Raw genomic sequence first — 16,887 nt, 5'->3', positions numbered from 1 at the left:
AGTGCAGACATTCTTTTTTGGTTAACTGGATGGATTTGAGTGTGGAGGGGAAGCTGGCTGTTAGAACGTAGGTTGGCAGGAAGGAATTGTAGAAGGTGGCAAACTCCTCTCTAATCAACTCTCTCGGCCTCTACCAGTGGTCCGACTTCTCTACTCATCAGGAAGGCAACTGCCTTGACCTTGTTTTCACCAGGCTGTGCTCAGTCTCTGATTTTACTAACACTCCCTTCCCTCTCTCTGATCACAATCTCATTACCCTCTCGCTCTCCTCCATTACCCCAAGCTCACTGACAGAGAAATCATGCATGCCTACTCTAACCCATACTAATGCTATTAATTTTCCACAACTTTCCACCTCTCTGCAACAACAGCTCTCTCTAATTCCTACACTTACCTTAACTTGCTACTGGTACTTTTCCTTCTTTGCTCAAACATGCAGTGATTACTCCCATTCTGAAAAAACACAATTCTGACCCTAACTCTCTCTCTAACTATTGTCCTATCTCTCAGCTCCCATGCCTCTCCAAGCTACTGAAGAAACGTGTCTACTCTTGCGTCACACACTTTCTTAACTCTCACGCCCTATTAGACCTGCTTCAGTGAGGCTTTCATTCCCAACACTCCACTGAGACAGCACTGACTAAAGTGGTGAATTATCTGGTAACTGCTAAGTCTAAAGGCCTTTACTTATTCTTCTAGATCTTTCTGCTGTGTTTGACACTGTTGATCATACTCTTCTCATACAAACACTGCACTCCCTAGGTCTTAATGAAACAGCCCTTTCCTGGTTCACATGTTACCTATCTGATCACTCTTTCAGTGTTCACTTCTCTGACTCTATCTCCTCTTCACTACCTCTGTCAGTCAGAGTTCCACAAGACTCAGTCTTAGGTCCTCTGCTTTTCTCAATCTATACCTCATCTCTTGGCAAACTAATTAGCTCTTTCGAATTTCAGTATAATTTATATGCGGATGATACTCAAATCTATCAACCACAGAGTTGTCACTATTGGTTTCACTAACGTCCTATGGGATACTGGGAATCGTCTTTAGACATTGGGTATTAGAGGGTATCCGCAGGAGACAGGCACATATATAACTTTGAACTAAGTGTACTGACTCCTCCCCTTTGATTCCCCGCCCATGAACCAGTTTAGAAAAATGTGCCCTCAGGAGAGGATGCACACTGCTGGAGCTCCAGAGAGTTTTGTCTTCAGTTTATTTTCTTTATTATTTTGGGTTTGCTGTGTTGGACTTCACAGCATTCCTGCTTCATGGGAAGTCAGGAGAAGGGTTAAGTTGCAGGCCTCTTAAGGTACCGAGCTGTCCCTGCTGTAGGACCACTGTCCTGAGAGGGTGCTTGTCATCGCAGGCATTACGCTGCAGCGTTACACACCCCCAGCATGCCGTACACTCCTGACTCAGTTCGAAGACGCCAGTAGTGAGTACAAACTGGTCACCACAGTGGGGTACCCTGGTTTATTTGTGCGGCAAGATAGCGGCGGCGGCAGACACGACTTCCCTGCTCAGGGGCTGCGCAGACTGGATGCTAGGGACAACAACAGGACCACCAGGGTAGTTCTCATAAAAAGCGCTGTGCAGAGGGGCGATTCTGACAGCCAGCGCCAGTATAAATATTAGGATAAGCCCATCGCCATTACAAGTGGAGGGGCTTGCTCAGAGCGGGACCAGAGAGCTCTGTGGGCGCCATCACTGCTTCTCTCTGCGGTGCCATTACTGTCTACAGACACTCCTCAGAGGTTAGGTGTTGAAGAGGGAATCTGCAGCAGAACAGAAAGCACTTTTAATCACTCATTGTGTGCCACACTGTGCACGCAATTGTACTGATATATTGACTGAACCAACTCCTAAAAGGGAGTTAAGGTTATAGGGTGTACTGGTCCCCTCAGTTTTCTATGAGTACTCCCCACAGGCTGGTTAAGCTATACACACATATCAGTGTTAGATGCTCACACATAGTTTCTATACACTTCACACTGATTTATTTATATTTCACTGTGTTTGCTGTGTGTTGTGGGAAGGTTAATATTCTCCAGTAATGGTGAGAAAAATAACCTGTGTTATTTGCAGCACAAAGTTTGTGCCTGGGTCCACTCCACAGATTACCTGTGATCAATGCATGTCTCAATAGCTGGGTGTGTCACCCCAGCGTAGTGGGACCCCGCAATCAGACTCCCAGGAGCCTGAATGGGCCTCGGGTATTAAAACCATACTGCAGACTGTGTCAGCTTAATTGGTTGCAAACAGTGTGCAGACCAAACAAGTGCATCAGGACCTTTCTGTCTTGTCTGCAAGGGTTGATAATATCACCCCCACACCGGGCCAGTCACGCAATCGTGCTGCGGCCTCCATGTTGCCTGACTCAGATGTTGATACTCAGGCAGGAGATGATGATAATGAGGATGAGGGGCTGCTGCAGGACTCTCAATCATCACTGCGTGGCCCGGAGCCTCTCATTATGGCTATAAGAGAGGTGTTGCATCTCCCTCTTGCAGAAACGCAGAAGGGTGACCCATTTTTTGTCTAACAGAGGAAACAACATATTGTTTTTTCTGAGCAGGCTGATTTAGAGGATACATTTAAAGAGGCATGGAAACAACCTGAAAAATGTTTTCAGCTGTCCAAAAGGTTCAAATCCGCCTTTCCATTTGACCCAGTCAGTAAGAAGGTGTGGGAGGAGCCTCCGGTTGTGGATGCTTCGGTGTCCAGGTTGTCCAAAAAGGTGGTACTCCCTGTTCCAGGGTCTGCCTCGCTAAAGGATAATGCTGATAAAAAGCTGGATACCACACTTAAAGCCATATACACGGCGAGTGGTGCGTCTCAGAGGCCAGTCTTTGCCAGCTGCTGGATGGCAAAGTCTATCCATACCTGGGCCACTCAATCCACTAAGGTTTGTGGGCAGATATGTCAGTAGCACAAGTCGCTGAGAGATTGCGCCATATCCAAGACACTGCAAAAGTCATGTGTGATGCGCAGAAGGAACTGGGCGCTATCAATGCATGTTCTCTGGTCGTAGGGCCCTGTGGTCACGCCAGTGGGTAGCAGAAGCTGACTCCAAGCGTAGCGTAGAAAATCTTCCCTTTTACAGGGGAAAAGCTGTTCGGCAGTGAGTTAGATTACCTCATTTCCAAAGCAACAGCAGGAAAGTCCACTTTTCCACCGACCACGCAGACCAGATGCCCCTTCTCTGGGCAGTCCTTTCAGTAATTTCAGTCCTTTTGGCCTTCCATGCCCAAGCAGTGGGCAAGAGGAACTTCCTCTGCTGCCAGAGGTGGCTGCGGTAAATTCAGAAAGTCTGCAGCCCCAGTGTCACAGTACCGTGAGCCTAGTGCATCCACCTCTAAGCCCTCGGCATGACTCGGGGGTCCCTCCATAAGTCTCGTGGAGTGGTCGGCTGGTGCATTTCAGCCACGTATGGGATCTTATTTCTAATGGCTACAGGCTTGAGTTTGCAGGACCTCCCTCTCACAGGTTCTTCCGGTCAGGCTTACCAGCAGCTGCGGAAGATCAGGTAATTTAGCGCCAAGCAATACACCAACTGGAGAAATCACTGATCATTGTACCGGCCCCAGTGGAAGAACAGGGCAGGGGTTATTACTCCAACCTGTTCTTAGTACCAAAGCTGGATGGTTCAGTACGGCCCATACTAAATTTAAAAACTCTGAACCCCTTCCTAAAGGTGTACAAGTTCAGAATGGAATCTCTGAGGGCGGTCATAGCAAGCCTGGAAGAGGGAGAGTTCCTAGCATCATTGGATGTGAAGAACGCCTATCTCCACATCCCTATTTGGGGCCCTCATCAGGCATTCCCGAGATTTGTTCTGAAAAACGAGCACTACCAGTTCAGAGCGCTGCCATTCAGACTGTCGACTGCACCTTGCATATTTACGAAAGGTGATGGCAGAAATGATGACTCTGCTGAGGAGGAAGGGAATCAATATCATCCCCTACCTAGACTATTTGCTTCTCAAAGCAAGATCAGAACAGATCCTGGTACAGGATATTGTCAGGACCAGACAGGTTCTGTCGGATTCTCAATATTCTCAATATCCGCAAGTCCTCCCTGACGCCTACACTCTCCTTCTCTTTCTGGGAATGGTTCTGGACACTGAGGAGAAAGGGGTTTTTCTTCCTCAGGAGAAGATGATGGCCATACGGACTCTCATCTCAGAGATTCTGGCCAAGCCTCAGGTATTGATACACTAATGTGTCCAGCTTCTAGGAAAAATGGTGGCTACCTTCGAGGCGATCCAGTTTGGACGGTTCCACTCCAGAGTGTTCCAGCTGGATTTGTTGTCCAAGTATTCAGGGTCGCATCTCCTGATGCACAAGAGAATATTCCTGTCACATCAGGCCCGACAATCGCTCCTGTGGTGGACCCCTGCTCCAAACCTGTTAACAGGAAGGAGATTCGGGATCCAGGATTGGATTCTCCTAACAACGGACGCAAGTCTGTTAGGATGGGGAGCGGTGACTCAGGGCAGGTCCTTTCAGGGCCGTTGGACATCGTGGGAATCGATGTTACACATCAATGTCCTGGAATTGAGAGCCATGTACTATGCGATACTAAAGGCTCAAACGTTCCTTCAAGTACAATCTGACAATGCAACAACAGTGGCGTATGTCAACCGGCAGGGAGGAACAAAGAGCAGGTCGTGCATGAGGGAGGCTTCCAAGATTCTTTCCTGGGCAAAGATGCATGTGACGGCGATCTCAGCCATCTTTATCCCGGGGGTGGACAACTGGGAGGCGTACTTTCTCATTCCCCACGACCTCCACCCTGGGGAGTGTAGCCTCAAGTGTTTGCGTCCATTGTGGAGTGATGGGGTCGTCCACAAATAGACCGGATTGCATCCAAGTTCAATCACAAGGTTGCCAGGTACTGCTCAAGAACCAGGGATCCTCAGGCAGTGGCCGTAGATGCCCTGACGACAGCGTGGTCCACGACCTTGAAAAAGCTGTCCCTTAGAGACCGCAAAACACGTTGGTCGTGACTGGGACCTGAACTGTTTTTTATCCTTTACCTGCCTAATCATCTGGCCGTTATTCCCACGGGATTCCCCATCTTTTGAAACCAATTCAGGATTGCACCTCCATATATTGGTGCACTTACTGAAGATCCCTTGCGGCTATCCAGTTCCACACTTACTTGGAACGCCTCCAGCGGTCTTCTTGGCACATCGCAAGTACAATTGTACCGCAGAGGGAACATTTCGAATAACATCTACCCACATCAAGTGGGACAGCCACAGAGACACCCTACCCTATCTGGGCCCATTTGGATTACAATTGGACTCCTCCCGGGAATTCTGACGGTCCAGAGCAGGTTTACCACACCCATACTTATTCAGGTCCCAATGCTATATCAAAATACTGTTTTTAATGTGCATTGTGTTTTTATGTTATAATTAAATGTTTTTTATTGAAATATTCACTCATATCATTAATTGAGCGCTGCTTGTTGTTTCTCCAACCCATTATTTAAGGGGCCTGACTAACCCCCCCCCCAGCAGCAGCTTACTTTGAGGACTCCGCTCTGATAAGCGCTCTATACAGATTTGGCTGCTGTCAAAAGGTGCTCAAAAGAGTACGAAGTCAGGGAGTGGAGGCCATTCTCGTAGCATCAGATTGGCCAAGAAGGGCGTGGTATGCGGATCTTCAGGGCCTGTTGGTGGAGGAGCCTTGGCGTCTACCTCTCAGAAGTGATCTGCTCACTCAAGGACCCTGCGTCTAAAAGGACTTAGGGCGGCTTTGTTTAACGGACTGGAGGTTGAGCGGCAGATTCTAGCTCATTAAGACCTTCACACCTCAGTCATATCTACAATGACTCAGGAAAGGAAGCCGGTGACTGCGGCCCACTACCACCATATTTGGAGGAAATATGTAGGTTAGTGTGAGGAGACAGGTTTTCCACCAGCAGAATTTAACCTAAATAGGTTCCTTAGATTTCTGCAGGCGGCCTTGGATTTGGGCCTATGTTTAGGATCTTTAAAGGTCCAGATTTCAGCCCTGTCAATCTTCTTTCAGAAGAAATTGGCTGGTTTACCAGAGGTACAGACCTTTCTCCAAGGAGTACTTCATATTCAGCCTCCTTTTGTTCCACCTACACCGCCGTTGAGTCTGGACGAGATTCTGACTTTCCTACACTCGTCCTGGTTTGAACCTTTGACGTCGGTGGAATTGAAATACCTCACCTGGAAGACGGTGGTATTTTTGGCATTTGCTTCGGCTCGTAGAGTCTCTGAGTTAGGGGCTCTGTCTTGTAAGAGTCCCTACTTGATTTTTCATGAGGACAGAGCGGAGCTGAGAACAAACCCGCTGTTCCTGCATAAGAGGATCTCTGCATTTCATCTGAACCAACCCATTGTGGTTCCTTCTGCCTCTAATTCACCGGATATTCCGGTGTCCTTGGAGGTGGTGCGCACTCTGCGTATCTATGTCCAGAGGACAAGAATTAGAAAGACGGACTGTTTTTTTTTGTACTTTTATGATGCACAGAAGAAGGGTCGTCCTGCATCAAAACAGTCCATTGCTTGGTGGATTCGTGCAACGGTACAACAGGCTTATGTTGTGGCAGGTTTGCCTGCACCTTCAGGACTAAAGGCGCACTCCACTAGTACCATGGGTGCATCCTGGGCGGCTGCTTGGGGTGTTTCTGCCTTGCAGCTCTGTAGAGTTGCAACTTGGTCGGGTCAGCATACTTTTTAAAATTTTACAAATTTGATGCCCTGGCCAAAGAGGATACCCAGTTTGGGCTGGCGGTACTATGGTGGTCTCTGCACGTACCTACCCCTTATGGAAGCTTTGGGACATCCCCAATGTCTTATTACGATTCCCAGTATCCCATAGGACGTTAGTGAAAATAGGAATTTAATACCTACCGGTAATTCCTTTTCACGTAGTCCTTATGGGATACTGGATGCCCGCCCAGTGCGGGGTCTCGCTGCAGATATTAATCTGTTGTTACAGAAGTCCACCTTGTTTTTGGTGGCCTCACTGTTCAGTTCAGTTTGTTATTTTGGTTAAATGCGGGTGTGCTGGTATAAAACTCACCACAATTTTCACACATCTGTAGTTACATAAGTGACATATATCATTCCTCTCATATGTTCATCCTACTTCGGGCACAGTTTTACCTTAACTGGTTCGTGGGCGGGGAATCAGAGGGGAGGAGCCAGTACACCCAGTTCAACAAGACAGGTAGTAAAAGAGGCAGGGTGGCATCAGGTTGTGTGATGGTTTAGGAGGAGGGAGGGGGGAGGACCAGATGAGGGTAATTAACTTTCTCTTACATCCATATGGGATACAGGGAATCGTTCAAGACGAATGGAAAGTAGAAGTAGATGGAGTTTCTGTAGCGCAAGCGGCTGAAGTATAAGGTGAAATATGAGCAGAAAGGGATCACCAACCCTTTAAAGATACGTATGTGACAATGCCCTTCACCTATTACAACATAACATAAATACATTACTTCCCTGGTTCGGGTTGAGGTCTGGTATGGTCCTTCTGGATTTCTCTAAGTTAGTATATGAAAAACAAGAGAGAAGGCTTCCAACCTTGTGTAATGCTGATATAATTATATGTATATGTTTTATCACTTCAATTTGTATGACTAATACACAGAGATATGGATTTGGGGGTTTTCCTCTTTCAGGGTACTCACACTAGTGGTTTGAAAAGGTGTAATGTATTTAATAGCACATTGTAATAGGTGAAGGGCATTTTTTCTTGTCACAATCGTTCAAGACTATTCGCATACAGTCGGACAACGCCAGTGGCGTTTCTGAATCGACAGGGAGGTACCAAGAGCAGGTCCTGTATGCAAGAGGCGACAAAGATTTTGTCCTGGGCAGAAGGGCACGTTCAGGCCCTCTCGTCCATTTTCATACCTGGGGTGGACAACTGGGAGGTGGACTTCCTCAGTCGCCACGATTTTCAATGGAGTCTAAAACACCAGGTGTTTGATGCTCTGGTAGCTCGGTGGGGGACCCCACAGGTAGACCTGATGGCATTCAGGCACAACTGGAAGGTGGCCAAGTACTACTTGAGGGTGAGAGATCCCCAGGCGGAGGCGGTGGACGCCCTATCGGTACCATGGTTATTCAACCTTGCATACATCTTTCCACCAATACCGTTAGTGGCTTGGGTTCTAAAAAAGATCAGGAGGGACGGAGTCGAGGCCATTCTAGTGGCTCCAGACTGGCCAAGAAGAATTTGATATCCCAATCTTCTAAGCATGCAAGAGGACAACCCGTGGCATGTCCCTCTACAAAGAGACCTGCTCATGCAAGGTCCGTGCATCTTCCAGGCCTTAGAGCAGCTTCATTTAGTTCATTTAGTGGCCTGGAGGTTGAGCAGCAGATCCTAATAGACAAAGCTTTTCATGCATTCGTTATTTCCACGATGATGAAAGCCAGGAAGCCGGTTACTGCATCCCATCACCATCACATTTGGCGGAAATATGTGGGATGGTGTGAACACAGGATGTTTGCTCCAGCTGAATTTAAACTGGAAAGATTCATCAGATTCTTACAGTCTGGGTTGGATTTGGGCCTATGTTTGGGCTCATTAAAGGTACAGGTTTCGGCCTTGTCCATATTCTTCCAGAAGAAGCTGGCATATATCTCTGAAGTACAGACGTTCCTTCAAGGTGTTTTACATATACAACCTTTGTTTGTGGCTCCCACTCCACCGTGGGCGTTAGTCGTCTTCCTGACATTTTTGCATCCCTCTTGGTTTGAGCCTTTGGATGAGATAGATTTGAAATACCTCACGTGGAAGATGGTGGTCTTGTTAGCCTTATCCTCGGCTAGGCGGGTATCTGCGTTAGGGGCGTTAGCCTGTAAGAGCCCATATTTAATCTTTCATGGTGGGCGGAATTGCGTACTAACCCACGTTTCCTCCCTAAAGTGGTGTCTGCATTCCATTTGAACCAGCCTATTGTGGTTCCGGCTAGTGGCCCTCAATCTGAGGTCCCAGCTTCTTTGGATGTGGTTAGAGCTCTACGGGTGTATGTCCGGAGAACGGCTAAAATCCGTAAGACAGAATGTCTCTTTGTTCTGTATGATGCTAAAAAGATAGGACGTCTTGCTTCAAAGCAGTCTATTGTACATTGGATCTGTGCAACGATAAAACAGGCTTATGTGGTAGCGAAGCTTCCAACGCCTGCTGGGGTGAAAGCCCATTCCACTTGTACAGTGGGGACCTCCTGGGTGGCTGCTCGAGGAGTCTCGGCCTTACAATTATGTAGGGCCGCTACATGGTCGGGTCAACATGCATTTGTAAAATTCTACAAGTTTGATGCCCTGGCCAGGGATGATACTCAGTTTGGGCATGTGGTACTGCGGCAATCTCCGCACATTCCCACCCGTTCTGGTGTCTTTGGTATGTATTCATTGTCATGAACGATTCCCTGTATCCTATATGGATGTAAGAGAAAATAGGATTTTAATACCTACCGGTAAATCCTTTTCTCTGAGTCCATATGGGATACAGGGCGCCCGCCTCTGTGCAGAGTTCTGCAGTTGTCTCACTGATGTGAGCTGTTGGTCACTTAGGTGACCTCCTGTTACCTTGTGTCACTCAAGTGCTCACAGGTGTATTGTTCTCACTACAGTGACCATTCGTTACTTTGTTGTCACTTAGGTGACCGACTGGAACTATGTCATTATGATGACTATTTATTGTTCTGGCACTGAGGCCACCACTTGTTTGTGGTCGCTGACGCGGCCTTCTGTCACTTGAACACAAGTGATAGTTGTTTGGGTGTGCTGGATGAATCTCACCACATATTCCTTCTCATATTTGTTTCTTCTCCTTCAGCACAGTTTTCTGTTAACTGGCTGCTGGGAGGGAAAGCAGAGGGGAGGAGCCAGTACACCCAGTGTAAAGTTTTGTATGTGCCTGTCTCCTGCGGATACCCTCTTTTCCCCATCATCTTGAACGATTCCCTGTATCCCATATAGACTCAGAGAAAATGATTTACCGGTAGGTATTAAAATCCTATTTTTATCCCCTATACTAGGAGATGATGTAGTTAGTGAGGTCGATAAGAAGAGGTGGTCAGGAAAAGGAGGGGTAGGTTGTTTATGGTCTGCTGGCATGTGATATACAGCTGTTACAGAATCCATTTTGGATGTGAAGGAGGTGACAAAAGCAATGGCCAAGACTGTGGAAAGGGGTCATAGTGGGCAGAGGAGAGAGTTTACAGTGGTAAATAGACCCTGCAGTTTAAAAGATTTTGAGGAAATTAGGTTCTTGAAGTATGACTAATTAGAGGTGGACAGGGCAGCACTAATAGGATGGGAACATCAATTTAAAATAAAGAAGTTTGCTTTAGATTGTTACTTTCTCCACTGTCACTAAGCAGTGCAGTACATAACATTTTTTTCAGATATCTCATGAATTTGATGTGCCAGTTTTGAGGTGTTGATCTACAAGAATGATTAGTAAATGCTTGAGCAACAAAGTCAAGAGGAAGTAAAGAAATAATTGTATAGGGACGTGGCTTATTCAGGACAAAAGAGAATAGTCGAGAGAAGGGGAGTCAAGCAGGTAGGATAAGGACAGTCAACGTCCTCATTGTTACTATATTGAAAACTACTGAGGAGGAAAGGGATGTAGCAGTCCATATACCAGGTGACTTAAAGGCAGGTAAGCAATATGTAACAAAGCAATTTGAAAGCAAGACAGATGCTTGTTTGCATAGTGGGAGGATCAGTAGCAGAAAGAAAGAAGCAATAATGTCATTGGTATGATGTCATCTAGAACTCTGTTCTGGAGGCCATATCTCAACTAGGGCAACTAAAATGGTACATGGCCTACATCACAAAATTTACTCTGAAAGACTAAAGGGATCTGTATAGTTTGGAGCTGAGAAGGAAAAGGAGGGACATAAAACTTTAAATATATCAAGGGTTTTAGTAAGGTCCAGAAGGGAAACATTCTTTAAATGAAGAGAAGTATTAGAAGTTTTAACATAGGCTTCTATGGTGAGAACCAGCCATAGATGCACATGTTAATTCATAACCTGCGTACCAATGGAGCCGCACACAGTCTGTGGAGCTCCGTCGGAGCCTGCTCCTGATAGGCTGGGGGAAGCCCTATTGACTAACGTAATGGGAGATTCCCTAATTCTCGGGGAGGAGGCACAGGTGTCAAACCCACTTGTGGCTCATCCGTTTGCTTGGTAACGGGTTTTGCAAGGGTTTTTTTGCCGGGGGGGATGAGTGTTTAATGTTTTTAATGTGAGGTCCGCAGCAGACCGCATTTGGGATAAGTGGTGTGAAGGTGCCCATACACGTTGTGATAAGCAGCGTGCAGTGCGATACACGCTCCCACGGGCATCGCATCTCACAGTACAAAAAGTATGTTCTACACATACTTTTTGTACTGCCCGCGGATCACATCGCATTGCATGCAAAATGCACGTGTGCGCGCCACCTGATAACTGGTCACATTGCACGCTGCTTATCGCAACGTGTATGGGCACCTTCGGAGGAGCAAACTCAAGTTTACTGTAAAGGCTAGACAATTAATGGAGTTGGAATCGAAAAGGTCATGGGTGGGGACCAATTTATTATCAATCGATCGCATTCCAGTGGGTATAGGAGAGAGAGGGATAGAGTTTGTAGGAGAAAGGGCCAGATTGGGCACCTGGCACTTCTGGCAAATGCCAGGAGGTTGATGGCTAGATGGGCCTGTCTGGTAACAGAGGGAGTTGGGATTGGCAAGTGCAGCTTAGTCTTCTGGCTCCCTTTTTTTCCACACCCCCACCTGTCCCTTGTGTGTGTGTGTGTGTGTGTGTGTGTGTATTGAAGAAAAATAGGGCCACGGTTCGAGGGTAGGACCCTGAAATTCCCCCTGTATTGTGCGCTAAATGCCAGGGATTGAAAGCAGCCCCAGTCCATCCCTGATGGGAGAGCTATGTGAATGAGATTATTAGGGTTGCTGTAGCATTGAATAGAGAGTAGTGATGGTGCAGAAGGTGGGCAGGGAGGTAATTTGATGTGGTGGTGTGAAGTGAGCTGACATGGAGAGGAGGTGGGCTATTTGGTGTGGTATTAAGGACCATGATGGGTAAGATGTGAATGAAAGCAGAGAAGCAGAAGGGAGACAGAGGGGAGGAGACAGAAAGTTAGGTGTAGGAGGACTATGGACATATAAAGATGAGAACAGAAGGCAAGATACATGATTAGGTAGACGCTGAGTGAGTTGAATAAAACCTGTACAGATGTAGCGCCGCTCATCCAGCGCCGGGGCTCACCAGAATGCCCCCGCTGGCGAGCGGACACTACATCTGACTGGGAAGCACGAGCCTCTCGTGCACGCGCGTCCCCTTCCAAAGTCTGGCCGGGGGGCTGGCGTGTGGCGAATCCACCGCCAGCCCCTGCAATGAAGAGAAACGCTACATCTGTATGTAGTGTGGAGTAGGTAAATTGCAAGGAAGAGGCCGACTCAATCTGTAGCTCTGCACTATGCAAAGCCGTGTCCCCCCCCCCCCCCCCCCGCGCCATCTGCGACGTGCAGGGGGGGAAAGCCACTCAGTGTGTATGCACTGAGCGGCTTCCCCCCCCCCCCAGCGATGAACGTGATCATCGCTGTATATACACGCTGGGCATAGTCGCAGTAATATTGGTGTTGAAATGACTGTGTAAGAAATTAAAGAATGTGAGTCTGAGCAAAAAAGCAGTGGTAATTCAAACAGGACTTTTAGGTGAAAGGACAATTGCATTGATACAGCTATTCAATCACAAAACCAAAAGTAGCCTGACTAAACAGCCAGTTGGTGAATAATGTGAAGAGCAAGTCAACTTAGGGGGCATATGTAATAAGAGTTTATCGAGATTTGGGATGCCTGCTGATCCTGGCCTTTTTATTGATTTTTTTTGAAGCCACAGCCCTTTACAAGGCATGGTTTTGCCTTGTTAATGATTGCCACATTTTTGTAAGTAGTCCTTCAGTTATCTGATTTGATAGTGATTTATTTATGTTTCACTTTGATTTTAATGCTGGTTTATAACTGAAGTTATGATTCAGTTTTATCACACTTTAGTAAATATGCACACTTCGATATAATATATGCACAGATAGATTATGGCCCTCATTCTGATTGACCTGCAAAGCTGCAAAATGTGCAGCTTTGTGGGTCATCTAAACGCCGCACGCGCAAAGGTCTGCCCTCCACACACACTGCAAATCTCCCCGCACGCATGTGAATGGATGTTTGCATTCCATTTGCAGATTGCGTGCGGGGCAGAAATCATTCAATGGTCGCCGATCTAAGACTGTCTCTGCTGATTTAGATCTGCGGTGCCCCTGTACAGGAAGAGTTCTGGCACCTGACGTCCGGTGACATCATCTGCCTGCCCCCGCGTCACTGGCGCAGTTCCATGGGATTGGCTGTTCCCTTGGGCGCAACCCATGTTCTCCGCCCCATGCCCCGTCCACAATGCTGCCTGCAAACGGGCCTGTGATCAATTTGCAGTGCACAAAGCGGCTACACATGCGCATAAAAGTTTATGCGCATGCGCATTTGCCCAACATCACTCCCCTATGTGAACTCACAAGGGAGTGTAGCGATTAGAATCACCCCCTATGTGCACAGCCTATACAATCAGACTTAAATGCCGACACAATACATGTTTTGCCCATATTTGGAAGGAACCAATCAAATCCCCACCCCCTGCAATGGATAGTAATACAAGTGGCTTAAATAAACATCAATGGCTTTGTTGTATCCTTAAGAATTAAAATAAGTTCCTCCCATCACATGGATATATATGAATAGTATATTTGCCAGTTAACTTCAAAGGTACAGTTTGTTTTGTCATTAGCTTCTTTCTAAAGCAGTGTGCAATTACCTATGCATTTAATGAAATCAATCAACACATGAGGTAGGATGTTAAGATATAAAATCCTGATTTATCTGCTCTAGACGAGGAAAGAGCAGGGGTTAATTCAAGTCAAGTACTTTTTAAGCTTCAATTTTTTCACACTTAGCAAAATATGTACATTTAGATATAATATAGGTACAGCTACACTAAGCATCCAGAATATGGAGCCTCAGCATGTGCATTGCCTATAGAAGACTATGGGGTAAATTTACTAAGATGGGATGTTCCCCATAGCAACCAATCACATACCTCCCAACTTGTGTGCTGAAGAAATAGGGACACTAGCGCGGCCGAAAAGGGGTGGGGCGTATGCAAATGAGGCCGTGGCTTATGCTAATTAGCCGCAACCTCATTTTCATACGAGAATAGACGCTGTGCGCATGCGCACAGCGTCTATTCTATTAGATTGGGGGGTCTCCCAACTGCCACCCCCCGCAGCGGGACAATGCCTGCTGCGGGTGGGACAGCGGGACAGGACCCGAAAATCGGGACTGTGCCGCTGTAATCATGACAGTTGGGAGGTTTGCCAATCAGAATCTACTTCTTATTTATTTAGTACCTTCTAAAAGATAATAGAATCTGATTGGTTGCTATGGGCAACATTCCATCTTCAATAGAACTCCCATCTTAATAAATTTACCCCTATGGTTCTCTTGGTATCCTGACTGATCATAGACTGACTCGTGATAGACAGTCATATGGTCGACCACTAATGGTAGGCAGTCAAAAGGTCAACAGGGTTTAAAGGTCGACACACAATAGGTCGACAGGGTCTAAAGATCGACGTGGTCAAAAGGTCGACATGAAAAAGGTAGACATGCATTTTTTTTTACAAAATTTTCAGCCGACATTGCTGACGGGCGGTATTTCATGCCCTACCATCCACTAGGGCATGGAGGAAGAATAAAATAGTTACCGTGCCCGAAGCATGGCGAGCGCAGTGAGCCATGTGAGGGGATGCGGTACTCTTAGACAGTGTCCATGTCTACATAGACACCCTAAAAACAATAAAAACCCATGTCGACCTTTGGACCCTGTCGACCTTTGGACCCTGTCGACCTTTGGACCCTGTCGACCTTTGGACCCTGTCGACCTTTGGACCCTGTCGACCTTGTGACTCTCGACCATTAGTGGTCGACCGTATGACTGTCTATCATGAGTTAGTCTATGTTTTATACCATAACCGGTTCTCTTTTCATGAGAAGCCCTTGCCGAAGTATCCGAAGGTTCCTTTACCCCTCCCCCTGTTTTGTGCTGGCCAAGGGCTAATACCATAATTCGGTCTTCACTGTGATAGCTCTACATGTAGATAGCTGACCCTGGAGGTAAACAATAACTGTATTCATCTGCATAGGGTCAGTTGTATAATTTTCCAGGGCTCGGGAGAGTGTTTTATTTATTTATTCATTTATTAACAGTTTCTCATATATTGCAGCATATTCCATTGCGCTTTGCAAAAGGAGACAGTGGTTCAACAAACAGGGTATTTACAGATAGTCAAAAGGTAGGAGGGCCCTGCTCGCAAGCTTATAATCTATAGGGAAATAGACATTGATACATAAGGATAGATACTGTATTCTTTATTGCATCGATTCTACCAGAATGCAAGGTTCTGTGACTGGTTCTGGAATTTGATAAGCTTGCCTGAAGAGATGAGTTTTCAGGGAACGCTTATAGGTTTGGAGACTGGAGGAGAGTCTTATTGTGCTTGGGAGGGCATTCCACAGAGTGGGTGCAGACCAAAGAAAGTCCTGCAATCTGGAATGAGAGCGAGTAATGAGTGTGGATGAGAGATGCAGATCTTGGGAGGAGTGTAGAGGTCGGGTTGGAAGATATTTTGAGATAAGAGACATATCGTCTCTTGGTCATATGTTGGTGTAGTTTGGCTTATGGCTTTGTGTGTAAGTAAAGTAATTTTTTTATTGAATACGGTAGAATACAGGTAACCAATGAAGTGACTCACAGAGTAGCTTTGCAGACGATGAACGTTCAGAGTGATTGTCATATTCTCAACAGCAATAGAGATATCAGGTTGGCAACTACTATTTATTGGCAGAAATTGAATTAATTCTGTTTTTTAAATATTAAGATTTAAGTCTTAAGACCTAGGGATTGTAGTGTTAGTATGAGAAGTGTGTGGTCAACAGTGTCAAAGGCAGTAGAGAGATCTAGAAGAATTAGTAGTGAGTAGTGAATAGTGGCCTTTAGACTCACCAGCAGTGACCAGATCATTCACAACTTTAGGCAGTGCTGTCTCTGTGGAGTGTTGGGCACGAAAGCCTGACTGAAGCGGGTCCAGTAAGTTGTAACTGTGTGAGGTGAGTGTTGGGAGATGGGACGGTAGTTTGAGAGAGCTTTTAGTCAGAATTCTGTTTTTTTCCGAATCGGAGTAATAACTGCGTGTTTGAACAATAAAGGAAAGACAGCAGTAGAGAAGGAGAGGTTACAGATTTTAGTTAAGATTGGAATGAGCACAGGAGACAGAGATTTACTTATTTGTGAGGGTATAGGGTCAAGAGGAGAGGTAGTAGAGTGGGATTAAGAGAAAAGTGCAGATACTTCACCTTCATTTGTGGGATCAAATGAAGTAAATGAGTCAGAGGGCTCAGGTATGGAACTGAGCAGATCACCAACTGAGTTGGAGCATACCAATTCATCTCTGGTCTTGTCAATCTTATCCATGAAGTAGGAAGCAATATCTTGTGCATGGATAGTGGCTGGTGGCTTGGGTGAGGGAGGGTTGAGAAGGGATTTAAATGTATTAAAAATACATTTTGGGTTAGAAGCTTGAGCAGAAATGAGAGTTTGGAAATATGTTTGTTTGGCAGTTTCCAGGGAATAACTATAGGCTGGTAGATAGTTGTTGTCGGTTGAAGGTAATAACTCAAGCGACCAGGTTCTAGGATACAATGTGTTAAATATGGAGACTGACACAGGACATTTCAAAACAAAGATAAACATTTATTTAAGCT

At 46.2% G+C, this 16,887-nt stretch overlaps 1 protein-coding gene across 2 annotated transcripts in view; it reads left to right on the top strand.

The window, feature by feature from the left end:
* The window catches only part of GALNT4 (polypeptide N-acetylgalactosaminyltransferase 4), a 145,009-nt gene that overhangs the window by 42,357 nt on the left and 85,765 nt on the right, over positions 1 to 16,887 (top strand). The gene's annotated exons all lie outside the window — the stretch shown is intronic.

Source organism: Crinia signifera, chromosome 5 (assembly GCF_055691185.1).
Source record: "Crinia signifera chromosome 5, ASM5569118v1, whole genome shotgun sequence".
Classification (NCBI taxonomy): Eukaryota; Metazoa; Chordata; class Amphibia; order Anura; family Myobatrachidae; genus Crinia; species Crinia signifera.
Note: the sequence above shows the minus strand (reverse complement) of the source record. Positions and strands in the feature narration are given on the sequence as shown.